Consider the following 14,272-nt stretch of genomic DNA (forward strand, 5'->3'; position numbering starts at 1 on the left):
CGCTAACTGAAAAGGACACAGCTGACACAGGAGGAGAGCGACATCACAGTGTGGATCGCTTTCCTGATGATGAGATCAACGATTTGTGTACATGGGCTTTTTATTTCACCCCTTATTAAACTGATTGTTCTACATGGTTTCTGGGGCTATAGTGTGTGAGATTTAAAGAGTAACTCCACTTTTGTTGGGAAAAAAAACATTCCCCTCTGGGTGATCTTTGTACATTGTAAGGATTATAACAAGCTTTGTTGCAGATTCCTACCTTTTTGTTATTCTGTAGAAATCCCTGTTTGTTCCTCTGTGCTGAGTGGGTCTAATGGGAGTGGTTTCATAATTATCAATCAGCTGTGCAGCTGCAGAGCTCTAATGAGGAAAGCTGCTGGGTCTGCATCCCTTTAGACGTGTTCCTATTGGGAGTATCTCACCAAAAATTACATTTTCGTTGCAGGGGATGCCTGAAATCTGACTTGTATCTCAGGCAGACTTCTGGGAAAATTGGTGAGCCAATCACACAAGCAGGAAAATATGTTTCTGGGGTGTGGTCAGTATACATTCTGTATACAGATTATCTCCAGGTAGCCATATTGCATTGCATTTTGAGAAATTTACAGCGGCTGCAGATTAAAAAGGAAAGGTCATTTTAATAACCTTCTAATTACAATATGATTTTTGTTGCAACTGTATACGCTATATTGTTTTTTCTTTATTTGCAATTTTTTTCCAAGATGAAAGTGGAGTTACCTTTCAAAGCTTGGACTAACATTTTATTCAAATTTAATTTATTTCCATTTTAGAGGACCTCAACTCCTGAGGTTGTGTCCAAAAAAGAAAGCAGAGGGCAAAGGACTAATCTCTAATATAGCATATGGTTTCCCTGCAGCTGGTCTTTTCCCCATTCCTGATGTTCTATGCCTTGCTCTGCATTGTGTGGAGGCGGCCATCTTGGTAGAGGCATTTCTTTTTCTATCAGAGCTGCCCCCCAATGACTGGCAGGTGGTCTCTGCAGCTTAATTTTTTTATTTTACAATATAAACTTACACCTTGGTATACACATTAGTACCCTCCAATGATGATATAGAAAACAAGTGGGTCATCGCACTTTAAAGAGTAACTCAACTTTTCTTGAGGAAAAAAAAAACAGTTCCTTTTGGGTGATCAATGTACATTTCAGGGAATTAACAAACTTTGTTGCAGAATCTGTTTCTGTTCTAAGGAAAAACATGTTTCTTGTGTGCCAAGTGAATCCAAATGGGAGTGACTTTCATTTTTTCTTTTTTTTTTTTTTACAAGTGTGATCTTTTTTTTTTTTTTTTTTTTTTTTTGTATTATTCAGCTTATACACGTCAGAGGAAAGTTGCAGGGTCTGCATCCCATTAAAAGTGCTTAACCCAGGTGTTCTTAACCAGAGTTTTGTGAAATACTAGGGTTCCTCCAGACCTTGCATTACTAGGGATTTCTTGAGCTGTTGCTGGTTGACTTTCCATCTGATGGTGCCTGCTTAATTCTGGGTTTTATGTCATTTGGCAGAACCAAAACAATGACACTAGTGATCTTTTAAGCTGTCTGCAAGGGTGACATTCTGACCACCATTGCAAGGGGGGACATTTTTCCCACTGAGCACCACTGTAAGGGGACATTGTTTCTACTAACAATCACTGTAAGGGGGACATTGTTTCTACTAACAATCACTGTAAGGGGGACATTGTTCCCCCTGGCAACAACTGTAAGGGGGACATTGTTCCCACTGGCAACTACTGTAAGGGGGACATTGTTCCCACTGGCAACTACTGTAAGGGGGACATTGTTCCCTCTGGCAACTACTGTAAGGGGGACATTGTTCCCACTGGCAACTACTGTAAGGGGGACATTGTTCCCACTGACCACCACTGTTAGGGGGACATTGTTCCCACTGACCACCACTGTTAGGGGGACATTGTTCCCACTGACCACCACTGTAAGGGGGACATTGTTCCCACTGGCAACAACTGTAAAGGGGACATTGTTATTGTTCCCATTGACCACTGCTGTAAGGGGGACATTGTTCCCACTTGCAACCACTGTAAAGGCACATTGTTCCCACTGACCATCACTGTAAGGGGTCATTGTTCCCAATGGCAACCACTGTAAGGGGGGCATTGTTTCTACTAACATTCACTGTAAGGTGGGCGTTGTACCCACTGGGAACCACTGTAAGGGAGACATTTTTTTCCACTATCACTGTAAGGGGGACATTGTTCCTACTGACAATCACTGTAAGGGGGACATTGTTCCCACTGGCAACAACTGTAAGGGGGACATTGTTCCCACTGGCAACAACTGTAAGGGGGACATTGTTCCCACTGACCACCACTGTGGGGGGACATTGTACCCACTGGCAACCTCTGTAAGGAGGACATTGTTCCCACCGACCACCGCTATATGGGGACATTGTTCCCACTTGCAACCACTGTAAGGGCATTGTTCCCACTGACCACTACTGTAAGGAGGACATTGTTTTCTCATCTGGGAGAATTTCACCAAAAATTAAATTTTTGTTGCAAATGCCTAAAATCTGAATTGTGTCTTATCACACAAGCAGGAAAAGACTGGGGGGGGGGGGGTTCTGTAAACCATCTGTATACAAACTGCCTCCAGATTGCCATATTGCATTGATTGTGTTGGCTTTTTTCAGCCACATACTTGAGCTAAGAGCAGGAAGTAAATGTTACATGAATCATCTGCCCTTACTTAAGATGGCTATGGCCAGAAATGCTACTAGGGGCTGTTTTTCAAAGATATTTCTCACAAAAATAAAGCAAAAAGATGTGGATGGATGGGGGAGCCTGCTTTAAATAATAGAAATTGATTAAATAGTGTTTTTGGTATGTGGTGCTCAGATGCAGTGAAGGACTTGGGGGGGGTTCATGAATCTTCTGGAAGTGTAGAAGTCAGGAGGTAAACAATCACACGTACTTGGGAAAGCCTTTATTATGCACATAGCAGTTTACAATGTGTTTTTATTTTCGTGTGTCACAGATAAATGTTGTCAGATATGTGCCTTATATAATTACAGGTTTAAAAGTACAAAAATATGATTCCAAACAGAGCTACATATAGGCAGCTGAATGACCGTCTGCAGTCAGAAGTTTCCAATCTGTAACAAAAATGTTGTCCATTTCACACGTACGTATCCTGCAGACCCCCCGTTCTACCAGCAGAGGGCAGAGTTAATCTGTTCAGTCAGTTCCTTTGTCAATAATCAAGAGCAATGTTGCAGAGCGGTAACATCTACAGTGGCGTTGCTTGTGTCAGGCACAGTCCTGCCCCCCCTTGTGGCCGGTTTTAAGAACACTTGATAAGAAATTTGCATTCACTGTTAAATCAGAAGTTCTGTTAGAATAATCAAGTTCGCTGTAAGCCAGCTCCATCCTTCATGGGTTTGCAGAACATTCCATTGCAATCTTCATAGCCGGATCAGTCCATAGACCAGATTTCAGAACATTGAATGCAAGGCCACAAGCTGCATATTCATGTGTGGCCAAACAGGGATAAAGGCAGCAGTTCTATTTAAGACATACTTTTTGATTCAGTAATAAACAGGAAAACATGAAAGTAGGTAGACGCTGTCCTTGGTTCACTTTGCCCAAAAGGTTTCCTTTAATGTAACACATGCCATCTGCCTTCTCTCCTCCTCCCCTGCTCAGCTGCAGCAAGTGAAGAAAATACAGGCATATCCCACTTTTAAGTACACAAAGGGTCCAGAACATGTATGTAAGTACATTTTCGTTTTAAAGTGAAGCAATACCTTTTTTCACTTTTCAATGCATGTAAATAAATACACTAGCTCTATAGGAAATCTAGGTCAGCTTGACACGGCACTACTCCCAAACCATAGGTAACAAGGACACCAAACTTGGGGAGCATGCTAAGGGGACCCAGGACCATGACATGGTAGATTACCTAGGCAAGCTGGCCGGCCACAAAATAGGATATGTTGTAGTCCTGGGTCCCATCTCGGTGCTCCTGGTATCCCTGTCACTTATGCTTTGGGAGCAGTGCCATGTCAACCTGGCCTAGATTTCCCATAGACAGGGAGCAGTGCCATGTCAAGCTGACCAAGATTTGCCCATAGATACAAATGTTAGACCGGGAGCAATGCCATGTCAAGCTGGCCAAGATTTCCCATAGACAGCAGTGCCATGTCATGGGAGCAGTGCCATGTCAAGCTGACCAAGATTTCCCATAGACACCAATGTTAGACAGGGAGCAGTGCCATGTCAAGCTTACCAAGATTTCCTATAGAAGCCAATGTTAAAAACCAGGAGTAGTGCCATGCCAAGCTGTGTCCATATTCATGAGTGTACGTAAAACCGGGTATGCCTGTACCTGATACTTCCAGGTATGGAGAAGCATGTGACCTACTCCATGGCCAGTGCTCAGCCAATCACCAGCACCATCACATAGAAAGATTGCACAGGCCTAGGTGAGCTACGAATTACATGGCTTTTAGCTTTCACAGGGAGGATGTTTTCTGCAGCTAAACTGCTGCAGGGAAGTAAAGGAAAGGTGAGCATGCGCAACTGGTTAGGGGTTGGGTAAAGGAAACCTGTTGCGTTTGCTGGCATGGGCAAAAGATAAGTTCACTTAAATCCTGTCTCTTGCCCATGCCAATTCCGTTCTCTGTAAATCTTTGTTGCTTGAGTGTTACCATGGTAGTTCTAGGAAGTTAGGTTGTTGGAGAATTAGGTTTGACGCACAATAGTTCAGTTTCTCAGTGTGAGATCCAACTCTCCCACAACCTAACCCTTCTTTATTGTTGTCCAATAGCATAACAAAAAAAAAAAAAAGCAAGTAGAGCTTAATGTTAAAAGGAGGCTTTTCCATGGCTGGATTTTGCCTTTTGTGGGTCCTAGGTACTCCTTCTGAATGTGGCCTCTTCTGAGTAACCTCCACTACTTCACTTTACAAAAGTATCTCCTCTCTCTCTGAACATACTGTAGTCAGGCTGCTGCTGCCTAGATCATTTCTGTATGGCTCCAGTGCAGGCAGAAAATGTTAACAGTTATGGGTTTCTGGCAGCCATTTTGGGGAAGTCTGACTATCAGTATAATATGCAGTGATTTCCCTTGGCTTACACTGGCGCCACTAAGGAGAAAAAAGCTTTGTTTCACAAAAATGAGGAGGGTAGTGGAAGCTTTTCTTCTTCCCTCCTGGGCCTTAATCATACTGCCTAGGGAAAATGCAACTCTTCAGTAAAATACACATAACACAGGGAAGTAGCTACCTTACCTTCCAGTTTATGCAATATCATCGGCAAAAAAAAAAAAGAAAAGGAAGCATTTTACTAATGGCTCATTATTGCTGCAAACAGCAAATCCAATCCCAGCATACATGACCAGACCCCAGTTCATTTCCAATCCCAGCATACATGGTCAGACCCCAGTTCATTTCCAATCCCAGCATACATGGTCAGACCCCAGTTCATTTCCAATCCCAGCATACATGGCCAGACCCCAGTTCATTTCCAATCCCAGCATACATGACCAGACCCCAGTTCATTTCCAATCCCAGCATACATGGTCAGACCCCAGTTCATTTCCAATCCCAGCATACATGGTCAGACCCCAGTTCATTTCCAATCCCAGCATGCATGGCCAGATCCCAGTTCATTTCCAATCCCAGCATGCATGGCCAGACCCCAGTTCATTTCCAATCCCAGCATACATGGCCAGACCCCAGTTCATTTCCAATCCCAGCATACATGGCCAGACCCCAGTTCATTTCCAATCCCAGCATAAGCTGCTAGACCCCAATTCATCAGCATCTGCAAAGGCAGCACTGGGTGGAGGTAGCAGAGGATATCAGTGCTGAGCTTACAGATGGTTCCGATTCTCAGCATCTGTAAACTGTTGTCTGGCGGAGGGCCCCTTTCTCTCTCCAGGTCCCTCCCTGCACTACAAGATCCACCCTGCAGGCAACCAATAGATTGTGATCCTGGTCACCTGACCTATTCTAAGTAACACTTCACCTTCCACAAAAACTTTCCCAAGTACCCAAACATTCAGTTGATCACAGCTGTAACACAATAAGCACTTTTCATCCTTTCTAAGCATTTCTAGATTATGGGGAAAACATCCTATATGCATTTGACATTATGATCCTCGGGGTTAGAAGGACATGGCTTTACTAAACATTCATAGAAAAAGAAAACCTACAGCTCAGTTGTCTCGGGTCGTTTGCGGCCTGTCACAACATGGCAGAGGTGATACAAACAGCAGGGTCCAGGTGCAGCGCGGAGATCAGACTCTCCAGGTCAGGAATTTTCATCAGAGAACATTGAACTTTCTGGTCTATATGTTAATGAATTGCAAAGAGCAATGATGATGCCTAACCCATGGACAAGCAGTCGGAATTCTGTTTACTGCAGCCAGCTCAGTGAAAGATGACTTCTGATTGGCTTCTGGGGGTGGATACACATTTCTGTTTGGTCCACAAAATAAGCCTGGTTGTGTCTTCTTCCAACTCCCTACCTCTCTTTTCTTATCTACCCATCTTAACCCATCATGGAGGGATAAAATTTGACCAAAAAATGCTGCAAGACCCATCTGTGACCTGCAGACCATCTGTCAATTTGTGTTTGCTGCAATAAAGAAGTCAGCTAGACAATCTTCACATGGAGACATCACACAACTCTTCACGGTTTGTGATTTTGCTGACCTACGTTTGACATGTCCTACATCAAGTGAGACCTTACTGCTTGTGACGTCTCCATGGTCCATAAACCTGCCTGGGCACATGTACAAGGACCGTACATAGAGCCCGTGTGGTCACAAGCCTAAACCCAGAAAAACTCAGGCAACCCCTCCTTCCCCCAACCTGCCCTGTTATCTATTGTCAATCTGCTTGAAATTCTTTTCTGTTTTTGATCAGCCAGCGGGATGATAAAAAGATGAACAAATTTCTCCATCCACATAATCGAGGTGGATAGAGGAATCCTCCCCACTGTGTTATTGTAATCTGACGGGGGGGGGGGGGCACTATTCTGCAGAATTCACAGATCAAATGAAAATGTTACATTCCAATTGGTGAGAAGCTGATCATTAGATCAACTCCGCTCGAGCTGGAACAGCCTTATGGGCCATACACACTATAAGATTTTCTGAAGACTTTTTCCTTTAGACTTACCAAAACCATATAATATGAGCTCAAACCTAAACACTTTCAATTTGTATGCAGTTGGGCAGGCCCTTATACTACATAGAAAAGGTAAATCTGAAGGAAATCTAACCACAAAAGTTGGATAGTGTGTATCCAGCTTTAGACCTGTTTAACACGGGCTTCAACTTGTATAAGCGCAGTGTGAACAGCAAGCTTTGACAAGGCACAGATCCTTATGGGAGTGTTGATTGCCACTGTAAGCAAGCTGCGAGGAAGCTTTCAACAAGCTAGAGGCCCCTTTCACATGGCTCCGTTCCGTCGACTGAGCTGTTCTGCTCAGCGGGGGATCGATCCGCCGATCCCCGCTGAGCAGGCGGATGGCAGCTCCGTCTCTGCTCTGTGTGTGGAGACGGAGGTGTCAGATCCCCGCTGTCCCCTATGGGGGAATCGGATGAGAACGGACCGCCTGTCCATTCTCATCCAAACCGATCCGCCAGACGGATGGAAAATATGGTTTCCATCTGTCCAGGTTTGACGGACAGGATCGGATAGCAGCGGGTGTCAGCAGACATGTCTCTGCTGACATCCGCTGCCCCATAGGGATGCATGGGGAATCCATTCAGATCCGCCTGAAAAACTGACAGGCGGATTTGAACGGTCCGCATGTGTGAAAGGGGCCTTAAGAAGTGCTGAAGCCTGCTAGCAGCTTGTTTAAAGTGGCCATCAGGTCATTAGGATCTGTGTTTAACATTTACAAACTGGAGTTGAATGGTACGGTAAAAGCTTCAAAAAAGATGACTGAAAGCTCTGTCAATGCTTTGTCAAAGCTTGCCGTTCACACAGCTCTTATACAAGCTGAAGCCTGTGTAAAACAGGCCCTGGATCAAAATGTGGCCAGTCCTTGCTGAACCAGACGGTTTTCGTTCCATCACAAATGATTGTGGTTTGCTTTGGATAGAGTAGGTAATTGTTAAAGCAGGGGTGCTTTAACAATGAATTGCAGTCTCTTCAATCTGTCACCTAAACTAATTGGTAGATTTCCCCACTATTCCTGCCCTGGTGACACCTGTGAAATGTTAGCTTTCCCCTCATTTCTGTTCTGAGTCGGTAGCCTCTGGGACAAATAGGGTGGGATCAGTGGGGATACAGACAGGAATAAAAACATAACCGGAGTTCTAATATTTTCCTTGCAATTCCCTGTACAGCAGCACTGGAAATGGACTTTCTATAGTTGCATTTTTGGCTACAGATACACTTTAAAGCCAAACAAAGATATTGTCTAAATACAAGAGCCATGTGTTTTCCTTGGTGTGCTGTGTGCGTTTCCTTCAGATCTGTGCAGCGACTCCCTGATAAACGTTACCTCTGTAATAAAGACCGCTCACTGCTGCTCTATCTCCTTGTGCAGGGTGACTGGTCCTGTCTCCGCCCCCTCCTGTAGTTTTCTACAGACAGCCTATGAGTGGGTGGAGCTGCCGGGTCCCTTCCATAGCACTGCTCTTTGCACAGGGATGATTTCACTACTATTTTACACAAAGTAATAACTGGGTTTGCAAATGCGTTGGGTGCACACAGAACGTATTTATATCCTTTGTGGCGATTGAATATCTTTAAATGAAATTGTATGCGCCCTGAGTTTAGCTTTATTACATAAGAGGGAGTACAGATATAAGGATTTGCAGGGTCTCCAGTTCTGGACTGCATAAAGCTTCTATACAATTGTTGGTGAAGAGAATTTAAGCTCCTTAACCACTTGCTGACCAGCCACCGTAGTTTTACTGCAGCAGGTCGGCTCTGTTACGCGAAACGATGTACCCGTACGTCGCTTAGTGTGAAAGATAGTGAGGGGGGGGGGGCAGGCACACGCACCGATTGGCTAGAGGGGGAGCCAATCAGTGGGTCTGGCGGAAGAAATGTCTGCCGGCCACCCATGATCTCTCCCCATGGAGACAGAACAGTGGTGTCCCGATGTAAACAAGGCAGACCGCTGTTCTGTCAGAGATGAACACAGGGATCCTATGTTCCTACTATTTAGGAATACAGATCTCTGTTCATCTAGTAAGCCCATCTTCCCCCCCCCCCCACAGTTTGAAAGCACCCCCTAGGAACACGCAACCCTTTGATCGCCCCTGGTGTTAACCCCTTCCCCGCCAGTGTCATTAGTACAGTAACAGTGCATATTTTTAGCACTGATTACTGTAATAATGTCACTGGTCCCCCAAAAGTGTCAGGGGTCCGATCTGTCCACCGCAATGTTGCAGTCCCTGATCCCCGCCATTACTAGTAAATAATAAATAAAAATTACATAAATCTTTCCCCTAGTTTGTAGATGCAATACCTTTTGCGCAAACCAATCAATATGCTCTTATTGGGATTTTTTTTTTTTTACCAGAAATATGTAGCAGAATACAAATTGGCCTAAAATTATGAAAAAATTAGATTTTTACATTTTTTTTTTTAAATTGGGAATGTTATATAGAAGAAAGTGAAAAATATTGTTTTTTTTTTCTCAGAATTGTCGCTCTTTTTGTGTTTATAGAGCAAAAAATAAAAATCGCACAGGCGATCAAATACCACCAAAAGAAAGCTCTATTTGTGGGGAAAATGGACATCAATCTTATTTGGGTACAGCGTCGCATAACCGCGTAATTGTCAGTTAAATTAACGCAGTGCCGAATTGCAGAAAATGGCCTGGTCATTTAGGGGGAAAATCCTTCCGGCCCAAAATTGGATAACTGGATAAAACTACTTTTCCATTAAAAATTTGAAGATGTTGTAAGGAGGTATAATGACCACCAGGGGGCACCATTAGCTTATTGAAAATTCCATCACGTAACTAACCTCTTTCTGTTTTGGTGATTATCATAAAAAAAAAAAAAAAAAAAGTTATTTTATTTGGCCAGTATCTACTGAATCTCCCTGAAGTGATTAAAACAACATTCTTGAATCATTCTCAGACCTTTATCTTTCGTAAGAAGAGCTTAAAAAAGCTTATTGGACAACATAATCTCCTCATCTAATTTCATCATTTTCTAACCTGAGTTTCATGAGACGTGCTAATATGTCTGGGGACAGAACGGTGTGATATAATTAGAGGGTGTGGATTGGTTTTCAGTCCTGGCAGCGGCCATCCCTGCTGTATTTACATGACCCCCCCTCCCCCCCATATCATGAAACGTTTACCCCTGGACTCTCGGTGGGTGCAGTGTAGTTGCAGAATGCGGAGAGAGCCCTTATGCCGTTTGGAATAAATGGCTCTATAATATTAGGCTATATTTGCACTATACAGCAGCCGTTCTGGATGAGAACCTGGCCAATGGGGCAGAAAGCAATGATTTGCATGGATCTGCCTGCTATCCCGGAGAGAGGAATAATCCTCCTATTTTTGGGATATGTGATGGAATGAGACGTGTGAATACCTTTTTTTTCTAAGAAGGCTTTACTGTGCTATGCGTTGGTTTGGTTCATTTGTTTTTCCTGAAATCTATTTTACATGGCTAACTGTCCTGCTAACTAAAGTGCCATAAGTGTCACCAACCTCAACATCTGAATGGCCCTGAAGCAGAGTCTGCAATGTACTCACTGCTGCTTCCCTATACTCACACAGGTATTTAGTATTGAATCAGGGGATAAGAGTCTGCAATGCTATCAAGAAACCTAATTAGGAGCATTAGGCCCCTTTCACACGGGCGATCCCCGATCTGCCTGTCACTTTTTCAGGTGGACCTGATCAGACGCTCAATGCATCCCTATGGGGCAGCAGATGTCAGTCTGCTAAAACCCGCTGCTCTCCGATCTGATCCTCTCCGTGAAATCTGGACGGATGGAAAACCTATTTTCCACCTGTCTGGAGGATCTGATCGGATGAGAATGGACAGGCAGTCCGTTCTCATCCTTACGTCCCATAGAGGACAGCGGGGATCTGACAGCTCCGTCTCCGTACACAGAGCGGAGATGGAGCTGTCATCCACCTGCTCAGCGTGGATCAGCGGATCGATCCCCCGCTGAGCAGAACGGACTCCGCTGGGCGGTGCGCGCCCGTGTGAAAGAGGCCTTAAGCTGGATACACACTATCCAACTTTTGTGGTTAGATTTCCTTCAGGTTTACCTTTTCTATGTAGTGTAAGGGCCTGCCAGATTGCATACAAATTGAAAGTGTTTAGGTTTGACCTCATATTATATGGTTTTGGTAAGTCTGAAGGAAAAAGTCTTCAGAAAATCTTATAGTGTGTATGGCCCATTAGGGCTTGTATAGATGAGCAAATGCAGTGTGCTTTTACATGCACTTAGCTTGTATTTGAGATCAGTCTGATATGAACATGTGCCACCAGCACTCCATGGATCCATAACTAAAAAGTCCAAATGATTATTAAAGTGATCACATCACAACTGCAAGAACAAAGTTGCAAGACCTCTTCGCCAGGACCTCACATGTCTGACAGGTCCTGTGGGGCCTCAAAATCTTGACACCTTACATGCCTGACAAAGAGGTCCTGTGTGGCCTCGAAACTTTTGTCACCTTACATGCCTGACAAAGAGGTTCTGTGTGGCCTCGAAACTTTTGTCACCTTACATGCCTGACAAAGAGGTCCTGTGTGCCCTGAAACTTTGACACCTTACATGCCTGACAAAGAGGTCCTGTGTGGCCTCAAAACTTTGTCACCTTACATGCCTGACAAAGAGGTCCTGTGTGCCCTGAAACTTTGTCACCTTACATGCCTGACAAAGAGGTCCTGTGTGGCCTTGAAACTTTGACACCTTACATGCCTGACAAAGAGGTCCTGTGTGGCCTCAAAACTTTGTCACCTTACATGCCTGACAAAGAGGTCCTGTGTGCCCTGAAACTTTGTCACCTTACATGCCTGACAAAGAGGTCCTGTGTGGCCTTGAAACTTTGTCACCTTACATGCCTGACAAAGAGGTCCTGTGTGGCCTCGAAACTTTGTCACCTTACATGCCTGACAAAGAGGTCCGGTGTGCCCTGAAACTTTGTCACCTTACATGGCTGACAAAGAGGTCCTGTGTGGCCTCGAAACTTTGACACCTTACATGGCTGACAAAGAGGTCCTGTGTGGCCTCGAAACGTTGTCACCTTACATGCCTGACAAAGAGGTCCTGTGTGGCCTCGAAACTTTGACACCTTACATGCCTGACAAAGAGGTCCTGTGTAGCCTCGAAACTTTGTCACCTTACATGCCTGACAAAGAGGTCCTGTGTGGCCTCAAAACTTTGTCACCTTACATGGCTGAAGAAGAGGTCCTGCATGGTGTTCAAACATTACACTTGCACTCATTGTAATGTGAGAAAACATTTGGACTATCAGATTATGGATCCATGATGTGCTGGTAACATTCTCACCAATGTTGATTCTAGTCAACCAGTCAGTACAGCACCCTTACCCCAGGTCATGCCCAGCAAAGAATGTAAAGGGAATGTACCAAGTGAGGTCAGTTGGAAAGTCATCTGAGCTCCTTCACAGGTGCATCTGACATCCTTCTAATCTTCTTTTGCATGCACATTCACTTGTTAGGGGAGAAAAGCATGTGTACAAACCCCTTATAAATAACTTTGGTTCACATATATGTGGTGCGGGAAACACAGCGAATCCTGAGCGTTTCCTGCCCCGCATTGAAATCACACTCTGTTCATGCAATCTGCCACTGGAGTCAATGTTAAATTAATGACACCCCGAAACAGGTTTCAAGAATTGGATCACATAGGTGAGACCACCAATGCTATCCAATTCTGCTGAGCCAAAATAAAAAGATGCTTGCACCTTTTTTCATGCGGTGCGATTTGAGCCCATACAACATTTCACAATTCCTATCCAAATCATATGAGGGCTCCCGCACCGCACAAGTGTGAACCTAGGCTAAATAAAGGCTTCAAAAATTGCTAAGGTACAGCAATTGGAACCACTATAAGCTGTTGCCTGGACACTATGGGCAGCTGCACATCAATGTCACTGCATCCTAAAAGATGGGAAAACCCAACATATGTGTAAAGATTACTGTGGCTGTCCAGCTGTAGTTGCACTTAAAGTCCCAGCATGCCCTGCCAGATGTTTGCCGTTCCACAAATGGTGGAAAGCCCCAGTAGACTACAGAATCTCTCACAGCTTTCCTATCCAGCCGCTGGCATTGGGATCTTTATTTCTCGCCAGCTATCATTTTGCAAACTCTGCCTTTAAATCCCTCCTGCTCTCACGGCACATTCTCTCTGCCTATGATTGCATCTATTGTGAAACATCTTACAATGGGAGAAGAAGCCAGCTATTCTTCTTGCTCAAGGACAGATTGCTGAGTGGCTTGATTCTGCTTTTCTCGAACTTTTTCCCTTTAACTGAAACCATCTGCCTGACAAGTTGGGTAGAGCAAGCCAGCGGTTTTGGGCTGCAGAGAGGAATGCGTGACCCCACGGGATTGTTTGACGTGTGATCCTTAGCCTATTCCACATGAGGCCCTAGTCCCTTCCCCCACCATTCTCCTGAAAGGAGAAGAAGTAGGAGGCTTCAGTAAACAGTGCTAACTGTAAAATGCTGTCAACAGCAACTTCATTTTCAGAATTATCACCCCGATCCTTGGCTAAAAAGTCTGTCTGTCTGTTTCCTGTTAGCAAATGAAGTTGGCACCACAAGTGTTAACAGCATGAGGGCCATGTTGTTCATATTGGCCTGCAGTCCATAAAACACAACTGTCAGGCATGAGATTGTGCAATGCCTCTATGAGAATATCGCAGGTCTTCAGATTTTACCCCTTGTCAGTGTTCTATGGATTATGGTTAAACCCAAAAACAAATCAGTAATATACTGCAGATTACCGGTCCATAGATGTGGTGGCTTTTTTCAGCTGTGATCCTGCCAATAACACACCTCCTCCTCTAGGGAAGAAGCTCTCTCTCTTATCAAAGTGCTCCTTGTCTGCAACACCTGATTGGCTCTAAAGCCCCGTACACACGCACCGATTGTTGGCCGACCGATCGGCCGTCTTTTGTCCAGTGTTGTTGTGTTGGTTGAAATGTGCTCTAGACTGCACACGAATTTTGTCGGCCAACAACAACCAACTTCAGAAGTGATGTCATGTTTTGGTCTACTTTTTGTGTGTTTTTTCTTCTCTGAGCATGCCCAGTCTTGCTC

General features: G+C 44.4%; 1 long non-coding RNA gene across 2 annotated transcripts; it reads right to left on the bottom strand.

The window, feature by feature from the left end:
* Positions 1 to 11,383: 11,383 nt before the first annotated feature.
* On the bottom strand, positions 11,384 to 12,394 carry LOC309559231. 2 transcript variants are annotated; one of them, XR_014225451.1, is made up of 3 exons: positions 12,318 to 12,394; positions 11,706 to 12,268; positions 11,384 to 11,607 (listed from the first exon to the last, which is right to left on the bottom strand). It is a non-coding gene; the product is annotated as an uncharacterized lncRNA (long non-coding RNA). The 2 variants fall into 2 exon arrangements; XR_014225452.1 differs by having other exon boundaries at positions 11,706 to 12,029; positions 12,222 to 12,394.
* Between the last annotated feature and the right edge of the window lie 1,878 nt (positions 12,395 to 14,272).

This window comes from Pelophylax lessonae (genome assembly GCF_965119305.1).
Source record: "Pelophylax lessonae genome assembly, chromosome: 6".
NCBI classification, from domain to species: Eukaryota; Metazoa; Chordata; class Amphibia; order Anura; family Ranidae; genus Pelophylax; species Pelophylax lessonae.